An 18,815-nucleotide genomic window follows, 5' to 3' on the forward strand; every position below is an offset into this window, starting at 1 on the left:
GCCCCAAAGAGCAGCTTTATTTTTACACCACAGCCTTGCAAAAAGCAACTCTGAAAACTTAGATAAGTGAGCTTAATAAAACAGCAAGTATATTTTTTGCATCCTTCTGCTTCTTGCTTGTGTAAGAGGCACCATCCTTGTAAAAGTCTTGCTAAATCTGAAACTCTTCTCTGTTTGTTTACAAAAACCTCACCCATTGTTTCCATGTTGATGCACTGGTTGTTAAGTTTTATCTGGAGAATTCTGATACTCAGCCAGGATCTGCTTCTCTGGGGTAATTTGAGGTGGGGTGAAAATGGACACTTCAAAGCAATCCTGTGTTGTCATCCTGTGAGTTTGAGATGCTGAAAACAGGGGAAAAAAAAACTAAAGATCTGTGTCCCAGCAGGAGTTTGAGGCTACAGCTCTGCCCCTGGGTGTACTGTGAATATTAATGACACAGAGCTGTGGGGACTGTGCACATGAAAAGAGGAAACCCAGGTGTGTTGAGCAGGAATCAGGTGTGTGCTGCAAGGTCAATGAGGCTGGAGAGCAGCAGCAATTGGTTACTAATAAAAATCCAGGTCATGTTCTGTGCACCTCCTTAGGGGTCACTTTGCTGGTGCTGCATGAGGAAATAATAACTGTAGGTGACCTAGGTGTGTGTATGTGTATTTATTTGATGTTTTATTACCAAAAACCATCTTCAGCTGAGGGGAGGAAAGGCACATGCACAGCCAAGGATGTGGTTAATTCCTTACTCTGCTGCTCTGGGTTAAGAAAAGTTTTGGAAGCCTCTGTTTCAAGATATTGAGAGGTTACTGCATTTTGCAGGCTCTTTCCTGTCTCTGAAGCCTAATGCTTATTTTCTGCCACACTGGCAGAAAGCAGAAGCATTATAGGTTTTGGGTTTTGTTCTGCTCTTGTTTGTAGAGGGTGATCTTGTCCCCCAATGGGTTGCAGCTGTTTCAGTTGCTGAAGATTGGAGGTGGGCCTGATCTTAACAGGCCACACCTGTAATCAATAAGAACTAGTGCTAGATAAAAATAAGGAAAGAGGAATGGGAGGAGTCAGATTACTGCTGCAAGGACCTGGAACAGTCAGTGTGTAGAGGAGCTGCCTGTGAGGAACATCAGGAAGGTATGGAGCTCTGATAATACAAACACCTTGTGTTATGATGATGCTAGAACTTGTGATATCTAAGACAATGCTCGGGAGGCTTTTTTTTCCTGAATTGGGAGGTTTTTTCACTGCAAATAGCTGAAAAGTCAAAGTAGTAAATGAATAAATATTATTAGGGAAGGAGAAGACAACACAACAAACTACTGTAAAAATAAAATTTTTAAAAAATCACTTTTTTTTTCCATGATTCTCCATGTCCTGAATCCTTCATCCCCAAAAAGAAAAAGGTTCAACAAAGGATGATGAAGTCATGTAACAGCTGTTGTATAAAGGGAGATAAATAAACTTTGTCTCTTTAGCATGGAGCAGAAATGATTGTGAGGGGAAGAAGTGAGGAGAGGAATGTTAAGCAGATTGGGAGTACCCAAGCCTTCCTCACTCAAAAAAAAAAAAAGGAAGCAATGGGCTTATAAAAGGGAGAGCTTTTCTTTTGGTGGTGCTCAGTTCTGCTGTGGTATCCTTGGTGGCCAGGATGTTGCTGGAAGATGAGAGGTTCAAAGGAGGCTGGATAAAACCCATCCTGTTCAAAGCTGTTGAAGACAGTGTCTCCTGGCTCAGGGAGGAATCCCAGGGTGGCTGGGACTGTGGGTTCTTCCCCACAGAGCAAATAACTTCCTTATTTTCCAGGACAGCCCACAGGGACAAATGGACAAACTCAGTAGTTTTCAGAATAAAACAGCCTTAAAACCAGCTGCTGTTCTCATGCTGTGACATGGAATATGTCTGTTATGACTTTGTGCTGTTCCTGTAGGTTTAAATCATCCATATTCCCATTGCTTTTCTCCAGCAGCTCCTCCCCAGCCTGTTCTGGTGCTCAGGGTTGTTCCTGCCCAGGTGCAGGACCTGCATTCCCCTTTTTGTAAAATGTATCACTGTCTGTGTTAAAACTTTTTGTAGACACCTGAAACTTCCTTTTGTAAGCAGGTCAGAAATAACACCCAGCTGTTGTGTAGCTTTGTAACACAGGGGTTACAACCCGAAGTAGCAGGTGAAATGTGGGGTTTCTTGGTTTCCAGACTATTTCCTACTTCTGGTAGGTAATGGGAAACAGGCAAGCAGGCATAGCAAGTGATTCAGGTGACAGAAAGCTGGTGCTCAGGAGCAGATGATGGCAGCAGCTGTCTTGGCTGATGGGGCTGTGTTCCTTTCCCAAAATCCTGCAGTCTGGAGTGTGCTGGCAGTGGGTGGGTTGGGGTGGCAGCGTGCCAGCTGGTATGGGGTGATGCTCAGGTTACCCTGGTGCACTGGAGGCAGATGGGCCCCAGCACACTCCATTCCCAGCCCCATGCAATGTTTGGGTAGGGCTGGAAGGCTGGGATTGCACCTTCACCCAGGGAGGGCCAAGGTTCCTCATGCTGCACAGAGCTTTTTACTCCACCCTGGGGGCTGTTTGGTGCCATCTGCAAGGACTGAATTTCCCTGGAGATGTTGACGTTCAGCAGCGTGTGGGTGTTAGGAGGCTTTGGGAGGTGGAGGAGGATGGAGTTGGAATAATGTCCTTTGAATCAGAGCTGTTTTGATCTGCTAGAGAGAAACTGGCTGCTGTAAAAGGAGGGGAGAAATCCTCAACCTTTGGGCTACTCTAGGATTTTGTGCAGAGAAGAAAGACTTGGAGCAGGAGCTGTTTGAGAATTGCTCCTGGTCTGAGTGGGGTAGAAACACAAGTGTGAGTGAGCATGTGTGGGGTCACTGACATGCTGCACACACATGGCTTGAAAATGGAAAGAAACTCTTGGTTCAGGGGGCTCCAGCCCAAGGCACGAGCTTGATGACCTGTGTGATAACTTGGAGAGTAAATTCCAAGTGATTCATCCCTTTTCTGATCTCTCTTGAACTCTGACTGCTCGTGTCTGTTGCTGTCAAGTGGCTGCCTCTGTATTTATGAGCGAGGTGGAAACTACTGACCTGCTTTGCCTCCTCTGAAAGGCAAGTGCTAGTTCTCTCTGAGATGGCAGGGGTGGTATTTCTGCATGTGCCTGGACTAAATTTACTGCAGGCAACTGAAAAGTGGAGATGGTGACGACTGCTGGAAGGGAAAGCGTGTATTTACTGCTCCGTGGCAATAGATTTATAGACAGATAGTTTGGTTTATAGATAAATATTGTTGCCTCTATTTCTGTAGCCATAAGCAGTAGATTTTAAAGCCTAAACTTTGCTATAATCCAGGGACCTTTTTAGATTTTTTTTTTCCCCCTATCCCATCTGCCGAGTTCTTCACTGGCGGCTGCGGCGTCACGTGGCGCCAGGAGAGCCAAGAGAAGTGACGCATCCTGGTATCCCATGGTAACTCTCCTTTTCCTCTGCTTTTAGCTCCTTTGCTTTGCTCCCAGATAGAATAACCTGCCTGTGGGATTACACTGCCTCTGCTCACTCACAGGTGAGGCTGAGGTTGCAGGGTTTTCACTCCCTGCCAACGGTTTGCCCTCGGTAACCCAAATTGAAAGGGGAACAAAGAGCACCACAAAACACAATGCTCCAAACCAACACCAGCCCCCACCAAGCCCAGAAGTCTCCCAGTTCCCCACCCAAACTTCTCAACATGCTGGGAGTTTACTCTTTGTTTGCCATTCAGGATACTGAAGCTTGTCTGAGAAGTTTCTGCAAACCACAGGTTGATACCCTGTGAGTGAGGTACAGTTCTCACCAAAGCTAAATTTGCAATCTGGGTCTTGCAGTTCACACAGGTTTTGCTGCTGGAAACTTGTTAGGTGAGGCTTGCTCCTTTTTTTCCCCCTCTTTCTTCACCACCCTCATCAGCTGTTTTTAACCTCAGGTTGCTCTATGCTGTTACTGCCTGCATTTTTGTTAGAAACATCCTATTTATCCCCCAAGAAAAGCTCATGGTTTTGCATCCAGATATGCTGATATTTTTTAGACTTCTGATTTCTTTTGAAAAATGGATCATTTAATTGTAGAATCTCAGAATGGTTTGGGTTGGAAGGGACCTTAAAGCCCATCTTATCCACTCCTGCCATGAGCAGGGACACCTTCCACTATCCCAGGTGGCTCCAAGCCCCGTCCAGCCTGGCCTTGGGCACTGCCAGGGATCCAGGGGCAGCCCCAGCTGCTCTGGGCACCCTGTGCCAGGGAACAATTAACTGAAAGCCATTTTCTCCTCTCTGTCTCTATATCCACTGTACCTTTATTGTATGAAACCAGCCATGGTATGACTCACTGAGGCTGCAAATGGAGAAGCTCCTCACCAGGTGTAAACAGTGAGTAGAGCCCTTGCAGTGAGAGACCTCCAGCCTGGTTTTGTACCCTGTTTCCAAACTCTTCTGTGCCTGTTTTCTGCGTGCACTGAAGCACAGCTAAAGCAACGTGTGTCTGGTTTAACTCTGCCCTGCTGATTGGATTTTTGGTGTAGGGCACAGCTTTCACAAAACCCAATTTATCCTCAGGGAGGAAGAAGAAAAAACTGATTTTGCTCACACATAGTCCCCGTGTAGTGGAGGAGTCGGTGGTGAAGTTTCTCAGTGTGGCAGGATTTGCATTTCTGTTGCCACAGCTACAAGTGAGCTCACAGCATTTCAGTGCTCCGCTGGGGACGAGCAGGAGTTTTCAGAGTGAAGGCACCAGTGCACCCAGATGACTCATTCTGGTGTGTCCAAGGGCTGAGGAATCACTTCTTGAATGGGAGAGGATGCCGTGGTGTGCGGGGGAGGAGGCAGAGATGTAGTCTGAACAGTTTGAGGCTGCCTGGATTTGGGGCACAAGCTGGGAGATGTGTGCTGGGAAGAGGCTGCTGAGCTGTCACTTGATGCACAACATCCCTGTGGGCACCTGGATGTTGGGAAGTATCCCAGGATTCCTTTGATGGGCTTCCTCTGGCTTTGCTCCAAGCAGGTATTTAGTACAAACCTCTCTTCTCATCCTCATGGGACTGAATTCCCTTCTGTTCTGTTTCAGTTCCAAGCAGTCCATCCTGCTGCCCTGGGTTTGCATGGGGACTCCTGCTGCCTGGCTAAATCCAAACAATAGCCTGCTTGTGGCAGCTGAAAGTGGTGCTGGAAAAAAAATCCCTCCTCTGTATTGCAGGAAAAAAACAAGCCTGTGTGCAGCAGGAAGCAGCAAGACTCTATTAACTCATACTTTTAATTTTTTCCCTGTGTCTTCTGCCCAGCCTGTGATGATTTAAGCATAAATTGCTTAGGAAAAGTCCTTGGCCTGTTATTTAGTTACTGATTGCTTGTGTGGCAGGGGGTTGGGAGGTTAAGGTCTCCTCCAACCCAAACCATTCCATGATTCTGCATGTTTGGGTGCATGTCAGAGGATGGTTACCCTGAATCCAGAGATTTGCCATTGTAACCGTTGTAAGTGTGGAATATTTAATAAGGAGATAATTACCTTCATCTAGGTAAGATGTACAACTTTGAGCTGTTTTGATGTCAGGTTTCTTTTTCCCAACAAAAGCCTGGCTGGCTGGTGCCTTTCACCTCCAGAATTGTCTGCTCCTCTTGTAACCAGTGTTTCATAAGCTGCCTGCAATGGCCTTTTCCTGCTGATTCTTACCCTTGGAATGGCCTACAAGAAGCTGTTTCCTCTCTGTTATCACATGCAAAGTACTGCTGTGACACTGCTGAAAAGTCTTAGAGCTGTGGTGTGAGACAGAGGATGCAGGGACAGAAAAGCTGGAGATGGGAGGGAACTGTGATATGTGGCCAGCTCAGTTAATGCAGGGATCTGAAACTAAAGGGAGGAGCTGGATCAGAGGTGTTGAGAGCAGTTGTGTGACACTTTTCCCCCCAACAAACTTGTCACACAGGTCACTTCACTGGCATCCTGTCTGTTGACCTGGGCTCTGTTAAAGATTTCATTATTGCTCTTGCTTGGTGCTGTTGAGGTTTTGAATTCCTATGTTTGAAAGTGCTTTTGTATTGCTGATGTGCTTAAGTTTTTTGGTTTTTTTTTTTTTTTTTTGGTGTGTTGGAGGCTTTTTTCCTGCTGTGACTTCTTATTTTTGGAGCTATGGGTGTGTAGGTTTATGGATTAAAATAAACAAGGAGGGGGAGAACCCTCCAAACAAAGCCCAACTGGGAGCTCAGGAATTAAACTGCTGCTGTGACACAGAGGGAGGACAAGAGTTTAGGGCAGCACAGAGACAAAATGAGGCCTCCAGGGGATGTCTTTGGACAGACAGAAGGGATGGTACCCCCAGAGAGCAGTGCCTTTCTCATCTGTAGGTCAAGGGGCATCTCCACTTTGCCTTCATGTGCACTCTGGAATCAATTTGGAATGGGGAAATTCAGGTTGTGTTTGACAAGGAAATGCCAGGTCCCCTAGCAGGTGGAACAAAACAAGCAGCAGATCAAACTGAGAGGCCACTGGCCCCAAAACTATAGGAAGGTGCATTTTTCAGCTTACGGGAGTCCCATCAGTGTGAGGGTGAGCTTGTGGGGTGGACAGGGAAGCAAACCAGCTAAATTATGGATTTGTTACTTGTATTGATGATGAAATGGAAGACTGAAGGCTGTAATACAGCCAGGAGGGCCAGGATTGTGAGACACAGGAATAGTGCTTCTCACTGCTTTTTTTGGACCAGGCTGGCCCTGAACAAAGGTCAGAATGATTGGGGAAAGCCTTTTGGCACCAGCACGGTGCTGTCTGCAAGTGAAGTTTATCCCTGCAGGCAGCTGCTCACCCCAGCAGCCCAATTTTGGCTTTTGTTGTTTGGTTGTTTGTTTTTTCTCCTCTTAGTAACTCTCCAAAACACACTGCAGGATGTCTGCTTGCACCTAAGGGATTACCTTTGTGGGCAGGAGAATAAAGAAGAACAGAGGTGCTGTCCTGCAGATCTGCATTTGTGCTTCTGCCTGGAGATTTTGGGCTAGCTGTGGTCCCTGTGCCACTGGGATGAGCCTCTGCAGGTGACACCAGCTGCACAGTGTCTGGCTGCTCTCACTCTTGGCCAAAATCTCACTCTTGGTCCAAAATCAAGAGTGGATCTGGTTTGGCTGCATAAAGGTGCAATTAAGGCTTGAAAGAAATGTTTTGAACACTTCTGGAGAGTTTGGATGGATGAAAGAGCTCTGCAGGATCCAGCAGAGCTTACCCAGAGTGTACTGGCACAAGGTATCCCTGTGTTCCTTGAGTTCCTTTCACCTTGAAAAGACAAATTAAAAAGGGGTTTCTGCTGCCCAGTGGGTTCTGTGGGGTATTTAAATTTGGACAGTGTTGTTTCCTGTGGGAATCCTTCTCCCTTCCTTTCTAAGAGACTTGTTTTGATCTGACATTGTGGTGGGATTTAATGCTTCCAGTACCAGAAATTAAACAGAGGTTTAAAAATAAAAATATCCCTCAAATCTCAGAATGACTTTTGAACCAGCACAGGCAGGAGAGAATCCCTGTGTGGATTATTTGCTCTCTTGGGTTTTGATCTTGTTTTTTTATTGGCCCTAAAAATGTCCAGAGGTTAAAATTAGAATAATAAACATTTACAGGGGAATTTTCTATGGTCAGCTTTCATTTAGCACTGAGAGCCCTGGAAAGCCTGGTCCATTTTGGGATGCTGAAGACAAAGTGAGTTTTTTCCTGTTTTATTTTGGAGCTGCATGATGGATGTGGAAGTTTGAATTTTCCTTTATTTAGTAGTGTACCAAAACCAGCCTTTTGCTGTATAAACAAAGGGTCACATTCATACCAGCAAGGGCAGTGACTTAGAGGGGGAATATCTTGGTATTGCAAGTGTTTGATGAGTAATGGAGGTTTTGGGCCAAAACCTTTCTGAATTTGTAACATTGACCACACAAAGTCCTGCAGCATTTCCTGGGCAGGAGGGAGAGCTGCTGTGTCCATCTCTGTCACACTGCCCTGTCACACGGTGTATTTGGGGAAGGAACACTGTTCCTTTTGTCACCGGATGAATGATCCTCAACTCTGTTTGGGTTCCTGCTGGGTGAGCCTGTGATGGAAACGTGGCTGTGCTGTGTTGGGTTTATGGTTGGTCCCCATCCATGCCCTCAGTCTGGGTGTAGGGATGTTCCCTGTGATTCAGTTCCTGCTTTTTTGATTCAGGACCACTCCAAAAATAACTCTTGGCTATGTAGCTGCCTCAGGTGATACCCAGGCTCCAGATCTGCTGCTTTGGGGCAGGATGGAGTCCTGGCTGCCTCTGGATTGATGTAAAACTTCCATATATAATTATTTCTCCTCATGTGCCTGTGTTTTTATTCCTCTGGTTCCCTGAAACTTTGGCCAGTTGTTCCTTCCTCTGCCAGCAGCATGTCATGATCCTTGGGGTGGATCTCAGCAATGTGCTGGACATGCAGCATCCCTGATTCCCCACTGGTTTGCTTTGTTCTGGGTTTCAGTGCCAGCTACAACCTCCTGGCACCTTCCAGCTGGGGCTCTTGTAGAGGAGCCACTCTCCTCCAGCAGGGTAACACAAGACAGGGCTGGTGATGCTTTGCTGGCAGTGAGGAGCTGAGCTGGGCTGTAATTAGCAGCCTCTCTTTTCCCTTGCAAGTCCAGAGTAGTTCTTTCTGTGTTTAGTTGGTTCTGCTTTATGGGGTTTAATTCAGAGTGGAACAGTAGCTCGTGCTGCCCAAGAGAAAAGTCCTGTGTAAATGGGATTTGTTTTGTGCCCTGAGTGCCACAAGTGTGAGGCACCTCCTCAGCCTTCCCAGGAGGAGCTGCTGTGATGGTTGGGGGTGCTGGTCTGGTCTTTGTGTTCACAGCTGCCGGAGTTGTAAAGATGAAACTGGGAGCTGAGAATCTGAGCCCTGTGCAGATCTTTGCAGGGAGTGTCTGTTGTTTTGGGGCTGCCTCTTTGTGCACCTCCTCAAGGAATCCCAGAAGAATTGGAAGGGACCCTAAAGCTCAGCTCATTCCACCCCTGCCACAAAAGGGACAGCTTCCACCATCCCAGGCTGCTCCTGTCCCCATCCAGCCTGGCCTTGGGCACTGCCAGGGATCCAGGGGCAGCCCCAGCTGCTCTGGGCACCCTGTGCCAGGGCCTGCCCACCCTCCCAGGGAACAATTCCTTCCCAATATCCCATCCAGCCCTGCCCTCTGGCACTGGGAACCCATTCCCCCTTGCCCTCCATCTTCTAAAGGATGTCTCTCCATGTTCCTTGCAGCTCCTTCAGGCCACAATTTGGTCACGCCAGAGCTTCTCCTCTCCGGGTGAACAATCCCAGCTCTCCCAGCCTTTCCTCCCAGCAGAGCTGCTCCATCCCTCTGCTCATCCTGGTGCCTCCCCTGGGCTCTCCCCAGCAGCTCCAGGTCCCTCCTGTGCTGGGCCCAGGGCTGGGGCAGCTCTGCAGGTGGGGTCTCACCTGAGCCCAGGGCACAGGGGCAGAATCCCCCCCTCCCCTGCTGCCCAGGCTGGGGCTCAGCCCAGGGCATGGGGGGGTTCTGGGTGCCAGCTCTCACCCCCAGCTCCTTCTCCAGGGCTGCTCTCAGACACTTCCCAGCCCATCCTTTCATGTAACACTAGAATCCAGCTTGGTAGACACAAGTGGAACAATCCATAAAAGCCTTCCCAAGCTCCTGGATGGAACCATGGTATGGTTAGGGCCCTGCTAAAAAATGCACCTGCTTGGGGCAGGGACTGGGCCAGCTGACCCCAAAAGTCCCTTGTAACATGGGGCATCTGGGTTTGGTGACACCAGGCTAACACTGGGAAAGCACCCATGGCAAGAAGCCAGAACCCTGGATGGCCTTAAATCCCTGTGAGCCAATGCTTGCAGGGAGTCAGTTTAAAACTGCACTGGTGCCTTTTTTATGTTTGCTGTGTGAAGAGACCTTGAGTGCCCTGGCCCCAGCTGTGCCAGCTGCCACCGCAGCAGAGCCCAGCTGGGCTCTCCCTGTCCCTGCTCAGCCCCCAGTGTATTTGCAAAGAGAGGAGAAGGAGGAGGAGGAGGTGTGCTAAACTGAGAAGCAGGCAAGGCAAATGCACTGACAGTTAGAGAGAAACATGTTTTATTGGGAGCTTTTGGACAAGAACCTGGATATTGCATGGATTCTTCCCTGTCCCTCCTTCTTAGGGTGAAATGTTGATAGGTAAGATCAGTTTTGTACTTCCCTCTGTTGCTGATGGCTCTCACTTGGCCTCTTTTTGCCAGACCACCTCCAGCTGTGGGAACAGGGAATTTTGGAGATTTAAAGAAATTACAACTTTAATTTATCTCTTGGCCTTCAAATAAAAAACTTTAGTATTCCTATTGTTTTACACCAGCAAGAAGTAGTTACCTGCTAAGTTAATGAAGATTTTGGCTTGAAAACCTAAATGATACCCATGTCTAACTCTTCTTGCTTTGTTCTATTAGAGGATAATCATCCTCTGGTTTTTAGAGGTGTAACAGAGCATTTGTGAGGGCTTTTTTAAAGCATTCATCCCAGTGGTGATGTTTGAGGGAAAAAAAAAAAGGCAGAAGGGAAGCAAAAATGGAGACTGTAAGGGACCTTTATGGAATGGGAGTGATGAAACACCTCCTGCCTGGTCTGTTCACTTGCCTCTGACCCCTGTGTCACATTGAGAAAGCAGAAGCGGAGTCAAACCATGGCCCAGATGAGTGGGCAAGGGTTGGGAACTGAATCTCCACCTCAGGAGTGAGACAGGGCACATGTCAGGTGTTCCTGCTGGGCTGGGATGTGCCCTGTCAGCGCTGTGACATTGTGGCACTGTGCCTTGCACAGGCCTGAGGTGCTGCTCCTCCATTCCTGGGGGTATCACAGATGATATCCAGGCTGGGAGAGTGGACTGGCTGAAGGCTCCCAGGATCCCAGCCTGGCTGAGCTTGCCATGGACTCTGCAAGGTCACTTTGGCAAGCAGGGTCACCCAGAGCTGCTTGTCCAGGGCCATTTGCCAGACTCTCTCCATGTCTCCTTTGCAGTGAGGAGTGCAGAACTGGGCCCAGCACTTCAGGAATGCTGTCACCTGTGCTGAGTAGAGGGGAAGGGTCACTCTTGTCATGCAGCTGGTGGCTTTTTTTGCCAGGAGGGTGTTTTGCTGGCTCCTGGGAGCTTGTTGTCATCCAGATCCACAGGTCCTGCTTCCCAGCCTGTGCTGGCTCCTGGGGTCACCCCTCCCCCTGGGTGATGGAAGGACTCTGCCTTTCCTTTGTTTGAACACTTTGAGGCTCTTGCCTGCCCTTTGCTCCAGCCTTTAGAGTTGATCCAAGTGGCACTGTGACCCTCTGGTGTACTGGCCACTCACCCCAGTTACTGTGTCACCAGCAAAGTGCTGAGGGCACACTCTGTGCATCCTCCAGGTCATGAAAAGAGGTTAAATGATTTTGGCTCTCATATCAGCCTGTGGGAAGTGTCTGTCCTCCAACTGGACTTTCTGGTACTGACCTCTCCCTGCTGGGCCTGCCCATTTGGCCACTTTTCCACCCACCTCCCTGCCCTCCTGGCTGCTTCATACTTTGCCAGCTCATCTGAGGGTGTGAGAAGAGCCAGTGTTGAAAGTCTTGCCAAAGCCAAGACAGACAGCATCCTCTGCACTCCCTTCATCCAACAAGATTGTTTCATCCTACCAGGAGGTCAGGCTGGTGAAGAAGGATTTTTTCCCTTCAGCTGTCCATGCTAACTACTTCTGATCACCCTCTTGTCCTTTGGTAACTGGAGATGGTTTCCAAAGTTCATCAAGTGTGGCCTCACAGTGACAGCAGCCAGCTCCCTCAGCACTTGTGGATCCATCCCATCAGGTCCCATGGGATGAGTATGTGCAGCCTACTGTCCCCTAACATGATCCTTTTCCACTAAGGATTGTCTTCCTTGTCTGGATTTCCCCTTTGGCCTCTGGGGCCTGCAGTTCCTGAAGGTTGGCCTTATTGGCACCCTTCACATCCCTTGCCAGATTCAATTCCAGATGTGTTTTGTCTCTCTTAGCCAATCAGTGTTCCCTGATTCCTCCTGGATCAGCTGCCCCTGCCTGCTCAGCTGGGTCAGCTGCTTGTTGGGATGTTGTTCAGCCTGGAGGAGGTGATCCTTTTTATCAACCAGCTCTTTTGGGTTCCTTTCCTCTCCAAGCCCCTGGGGTTCTCCAGGCACAGCCCTGAAGATGATGCCTGTTCTCCTCAAGTCCAGGGCTGTGGTGCAGCTTTGTCCCTCAGCTCCTTCCTTTGAGGACTCTGAGCTCCATGGTCAGTGCAGCCAGAGCTGCCCAGACTTTCACACCCCTGCCCAGTTCTTGCCTCTGTGTGAGGATGAGATCCACTCCCAGGGGCAGGGCAGGGAGATGAGATGGATGAGATCCACTATCCTAGGGTGCTCCAAGCCCCATCCAGCCTGGCCATGGACACTTGCAGGGACCCAGGGGCATCCCCAGCTTCTCTGGGCGGTGTCCCTGGAGCCCTGCAGGCTCTCCTGCGTGCTCACCTCGGTGGGTGGGTGCAGGTGGCTTTGCTGCTGTTTATTTGGACGTGCAGCCATGTGTATGAGCTCCAGGGTGGCAGCAGAAATAGCACAGCTCCTGGCAAAGCCCGGGATATGTGAGAGCCTCCCTCTCTGGCTGCATGCATGCAATATATTTCTCTTGGCTCGTTCAGCCCGGCTGTGCTGTCCGAGTCGAGGCTGTGTGTGTAGCTTTAGGAAAAGAAAAGCTTTATTTCTGTCTGATATTCTCCCCTAGTTGCATGTTTCCAGTCTCTCCAGAAGGGCTGTGCTTCTCCCTCCTTCTCCTCTGCCTATTTATATCCGCGGTGACGTTGCAGGAGTGTTTGCTTTGGAAGAAATCTCTCCGTCTGTCTGAGCCAAACTGAAAGCAAAGCTGCAGGAGAAAGCAAAGCATTCCTTTCTTCTCCTGCTGGGGAGAAGGGAGGCCTGGGGAGTCAGAGGAAATGATCACCTGGGAAGGACAGGAAGCCTGGCAAGGTAATCGCCTTTTGCTGTTTGACTAATGCAGTGACATCCACCCCCAAAACGCGTGAACTTCTCATTCCGGGGGGCGGAGGCGTGAAACTTGGGGTGGTTTTTCGAGAGGAGCTGTGAAATGAGTTACTGAAAGCCTCCAGGCTCAGGACAATGGCTCTTTAATAATCCAGCAGGATTTGTCTCATTTGCTTGCAGGCACAGCATCACAGCTCAGGGATTGCTGTGCTCCCTCATCGGGTGATGCACGGGGGCTTTTCCTTCTCCCTCCTGCTCCCCAGTTATTGTGATTGCACTGTGGAAGTGATTTCCTTACAGTGAAACTGAATTTTGCCTCATCTGAAGCTTTCTAAGCCCTTCAGAGCCCTGGCTCTGAAACTTCCCAAGCCTTTCTATTATTATTGTGCTCCGTCTGAATCTAAAATAAGGAATTTGCTTGATAGTTTTATAAGCTGAATTATCTGTATTGTGTTTGTAGGGTAGTTTGCAAAATAAGAGCATTTACTTTTGGTTAAGGCCAGGTTTTCTGACATCTGAAGCTGCATTTGCTACTTTTTGCTGCTTGTGAGCTGTAGAAGACACAGAAAGTCACACTCGAAGGTTTTGAAGTGCTCAGTATGAAGCTGAGCATGTTTGAGCCCTGGTTTTTTGCAGAAGTGCCAATCCCTCAGCAAATATAACAGTCCAGCATAAATAAACAGCCAAGAGAGCAAGTCTGCCTCTCTAGAAAATTGAAGTATTTACCTTCACTGTTTTACTCCCTATTAGATATTTTTAACTCCTAACCAAACTGCATTTTTGTGACCTGTAATTGCAGGGGTAAAACCTCTGACAGGGATTTTTAGGAAACACAACAGACAGTGGAAGTTCTGTGGAGATGTTCTGGATTGGAGCTCTTTGGTGTGGATGGAGGAGAAGTGGAGCTATTCTTGCTCTAGGAAATCGTGGGTACAGCACAATAGTACCCAAGTGAGGTCAGCCTTTGGGAGTAGCTACAGGTGCTTAAAAAACCACCAGGGGTTTCTTTGAGAGCATGGCAAGGATGGTGGTGTCCCAGTTTGAGATACACATCTACCCCACTTAACTCCTGTGGAAGCAGCTCTGTGATAACCTTGGGAATCCCCTGGGAATAGCCAGGAGGCAGCAGGGCATGACAGAGTCACTGAATCATGGAATGGTTTGGGTTGGAAGGGACCTTAAAGTTCATCCTGCCCTGGGCAGGGACACCTTCCACTGTCCCAGGCTGCTCCCAGCCCTGTCCAGCCTGGCCTTTGGGCACTGCCAGGGATCCAGGGGCAGCCACAGCTGCTCTGGGCACCCTGTGCCAGGGCCTGCCCACCCTCCCAGGGAACAATTCCTAACTCCCAATATCCCATCCAGCCCTGCCCCCTGGCACTGGGAAGCCATTCCCTGTGTCCTGTCCCTCCATCCCTTGTCCCCAGTCTCTCTCCAGCTCTCCTGGAGCCCCTTTAGGCTCTGGAAGGGGCTCTGAGCTCTCCCTGGAGCCTTCTCCTCCCCAGGCCTCCCAGCCTGGCTCCAGAGCAGAGGGGCTCCAGCCCTTGAAGCATCTCCAAGACCTCCTCTGGACTCCTTCCAGCAGCTCCAGGTCCTTGTGCTGTTGGTATCAAGCAGAGTGAACCCCCTTGTGTGTGTGTGCTCCTGGAGAGGGGTTTTTGGTGTTCTGGGGTTTGAAAACAGGAACCTAATCTGTGTGTTGTGATGGGTGTCAAGAAGAGAAATGCAAGTGCCAGCACAGTAAATGCCAGCCAAAATAGGCATGATGAATGCCAGGGGAAAGGTATTTGGCCATGACTTGATTTAGCTGCTCTGTGTGTGCTACAGCATAATATGTTTATTTAAGGTTGTTTAAGTTTAGTTTAATTTGTGTGTGATTATGGGGATTTTTGAAGGAGTTTTGAATGAGTTAGAGATGGGACTTTTGAGTTGTTTTGATGATGTAGTTTATTTTTTTCTTTTTTTATAGGTAGGAAGGGTGAGTTTAGTTTGTATTGAGTACGGTTTAGAAGGTCACAAGACTTTTAGTTACAAGACCTTTTAAGAAGTTATTTACTAATAAGCACTGCTAATAAGGCTATTTATGTTTTGGACTTAATTTTTAAATATTTTGTCTAATGGGTTTATTTTATAGTGTAAGTTTTTTAGTTAATTATAACACACAAACTTACAGTACTATATTTTAATCTCTATTTACTTCTGTAACTACTTCATTTTTTTATATTTTAAATTCTAAACCACTAAATTTTTAAAAATGAATATAACATGTTTCTACTTTAAACTATAAATCTACGTTTTTGCTTCCAATACTTAAGTTCAAAAGCCTTTCCCAAGATCTCAAATCAAATCCTCTATTTAATTCTAAACTTGAACTTATAAACCCAAAGTTCTAAAAGTTCCTTACATTTCAAATTCCAGCACATGATGAAGCCCAGACAGAGCAGGATGCCCAGAGCAGCTGTGGCTGCCCCTGGATCCCTGGCAGTGCCCAAGGCCAGACTGGACAGGGCTTGGAGCAGCCTGGGACTGTGGAAGGTGTCCCTGCCATGGCAGGGGTGGCACTGGATGGGATTTAAGGTCCCTTCCAATCCAAACCACTCCATGATTTTATGTCTTTCGTGGTCAAAGCTGCTGAGACTTGGCTTTGGTGGGAGCAGGATGAAGTTCCTTCAGGTTCAAGTTCCTGTTTGGAATTGTAGTGAGAGACACATAATTCAGGTGCTTGTAGAAAAGTGTCCCTGTAAGAAATATGAGCTGGGATTTCATTGAATGCTGATTTTTTTTTTTTTAGGACATATATCCCAGAGAGCAGAATTTTAATGGTCCTGGTAGAAGGAGCAGGCTGTTGTTTTTCATGCTTACACAGAGCTGGAACATCTTTTAAGAAAAAATTGGACTTAAGGTCAAGGTCATAAAAATAAGGTCTAACAGGCCAAGTTTTTATTGCATTTTGATCATTGGTGGAGATGAAAGTAGTTAGATTTTATCTGAGTGACACCAAAAGCAGCCTTTGCTTGTGGTGGCATTGCTGCCGATTCCCTCTTTTGTAGGATGAGATAAGGGGACATATAAACACACTTCCCCTGAAAACCTTTTAAGCCTTTGAGATTAATGGCTCTGGCTTCCTGAGCATAATCTGTTCTTTCCAGCTCTTAATTAAGGTCATCCTGAGAACCCAGGTGAACTCGTGGCAGGGGAGGTCACAAGCAGGAGGATGAGAGCTGGAATGATGGAATTGCACAGCTCAGGCGTGTGTGGAGCCCTGACACAGGATACTGGGAATACAACACCCTGCAGCCCTCACAAGCAGCTCCTTATCGCTCCTGTGCCTCGTTCCCTTTGCCCTTGGGGCACAGGAAGTGTGTATTTGGTATTGATCCACATCATGCTTATTAATGACAAAGGTATTGGATAGGTGGACATGTCAGGGCAGTTTAACCTTTGGCTATTGACTGCCAGCTCCACAGGGAGAGTGGAGCTGGAGGCTGGGATGAATTGGAGCAGGTGTTTTATCTTCACACTCTTGGAGTGGAGTGTCCCAGTCCTGGGTCTGCTGCCTGGCTGGGAGGGAGATGCTCCTGGCAGGAGCAGCAGGTGGAGGTCAGGTGTTTGGGATAACAAACATCTTGCTGAAGAGCCCCAAGGAATGCATTTCTCACTGCTTGGTGTGGCTGTGGCGTGCAAGCAAACGCTCAGGATGTGGAGACAGGGTTGATTTATCTTGAACAGGAAAAAGCCCCCTCCACACCCATGAGCCCTGCTGCTGAACTTTAGCACCAAGCATCAACTCTTGCTTTGTTTTTGGGGTTGTGGCTTGGTTTATTTTTGGTTGCTTGGGGTTTGTTGTCTTGAAATGTTTATTTTGCTTGATGGTGTCTAAGGCCTTAATGAAGCCAGAGCATCTGATAGTTCCAAACTGCTGTTATACAAACCAGCAGCCTTGTCCCAAGGGGTGGGGCAAACAGCAAACTCTTTAGATGGAAAAATCAGTGGGACACCAATCTGTGTCCCATTACACTGTTTGGTGAGGAAACTCTCTGTAACAGAGGCCTCTGGGTTGAAATTTTGGGTTTGGAAGAGACAGAAGTAAATTGGAATTTTGAGGTGGTGACTTTTTAACCAGAGGTTTTAAACACATCTGGGTGATGAGACTTCTGAGAGGGCAGAGTAAGTGGATCAGGGAGTAGGAGTGGTACTTCCCAAGCTGGAAGTGCTGGATGTGGGATGCAGTCACGTGGGAGTGATACCCTGCCCTGTGAAAAATGTCCTTATTGTTGAGTGGGGAGTTTCAAAAGGGTGTCTTGTTTCTATTCTTCTCTTTTATGGAAAGCTTCACTCTTCCAGGCTCAAAAGGGACCTCAGTGGTATGAAATTCTAGCTTTGGCCTGGGTTTGTGATTGCACATGCCCTGGATGGAATTGCCATTCCAGAGTGTTTTCCCTGGAGAGGTGCTGGGTGTTCAGCTCTGCAGAGCCACCCTTGGGAAGGCCCATGTGTTTCTCCAAGGACCTAAAGGTCAACCACGGCCTTGAATCAAAAAGAGCAGAAGGCTGGACACCTGGGAAGCACACATGATGAGCAGAGGGAGGAATTTATCCACTTAGATTAGATGAGAACTCCAGGAGCTGCTTGGATGAGGGATGGCTCACAGTGGAGACACCTCACCATGAGTCTGGTATCCTGGTGGACGCCAGGGGTTTGGGATCCCATTGCTGCTCCTGCCATCCCCTTTAGAGTGACAGTGCCTGCACAAGGAGGGTGTGTGATCCCTCAGAGCTGTCCCAGTGAGTGCAGCCCCATGTCTGGGGGTTTGTAGGGTTTGAGTGGACTGGGAGTGCCCGGGATCAGCCCAGCCAGGCAGAGCATCCCGGGTTGCAAAACTGCTGCAAGGGCAAAGGACAGCCACGTGTCCAAACACAGCAGCACAAGGTGTTTCTTCACTCCCTGCTGAACCAGGAGCAGGAGGAGCTTCCAGCTGATTTTCCAGACGATTCTGGTTTGCTGCCAGGGTTTAAAATACACCTTCCCTCTTGCATACGTGCTGGAGCACATGATGCTGAAATTGGAGGAATTCTGCTCAGGGAACTCAGTTCAACTTAGAGGCAAGGCTGAGCTTTTTTTAGGGAGAGAGGGAGAAGAGTGGTTTCCTGCCGACGTTGCTCTGTGAGTCACACGTTACATGACACAGCATTCCTCCGGGAAACTTCATTGCTGGAAGTGATGAGCACATCAGCGCTCTGGAATCTCCCTTTGTCCTAGCAAACACACCTAAGCTCTTCACCTGCTGCTTCTGGAAGCTGTTCTGATAGTACTTCAGAGATTTTAAACTCAGCTCTTTCATAGTTTTTGGTTTCTCTCAGAACCCCATTAACGTCAATATTTTTAGTTTCAAAAGCAACTGTCCATTAACAGCCTTCCACATAAGAAGTTGTAATGGCTTTTAATGCTGTAACACAGCTGAAATAATAATAATTATTTAATTACACGTGTAATAATAAAGTTTCACATTACTTCTCTAAGTGTTTGTTTTAATGCAAACACTTTTAAGGTCATAGTAGCTTTATAATTCTCCTGTAGCACACTTTTTCTGATATGTCAGTGACCAGGGCATTTCTTGAATGGAAAGACAAGAAAAAAAATGCTTTGAAGTTTTTTTGGGATACATGGGGTGGATGTAAAGAATTATATTGCTGGTGTGAAGCCCTGTGAACACATCACACACTCACAGTGCTGGGCTGGCCCTGCTCAGGGACCTCCAGGGCTGTGTCCAGTTCTGGGTCCCCAGTCCAGGAAGGACCTGGAGGGGCTGGAGTGTGTCCAG

General features: G+C 48.0%; 1 protein-coding gene across 4 annotated transcripts in view; it reads left to right on the forward strand.

Moving 5' to 3' along the window:
- Positions 1 to 18,815, forward strand: part of SGMS1 (sphingomyelin synthase 1) — a 90,230-nt gene that overhangs the window by 32,358 nt on the left and 39,057 nt on the right. The window contains exon 1 of one of the 4 annotated variants that reach the window (XM_009087574.4): positions 12,869 to 12,982. The exons of the other annotated variants lie outside the window; for them this stretch is intronic. The gene's annotated coding sequence lies outside the window, so the exon portion shown is untranslated. Of the gene's footprint in view, positions 1 to 12,868; positions 12,983 to 18,815 lie in introns of those variants that run through there. 4 annotated transcript variants of the gene reach the window in all.

Source organism: Serinus canaria, chromosome 6, assembly GCF_022539315.1.
Source record: "Serinus canaria isolate serCan28SL12 chromosome 6, serCan2020, whole genome shotgun sequence".
NCBI lineage: Eukaryota > Metazoa > Chordata > Aves > Passeriformes > Fringillidae > Serinus > Serinus canaria.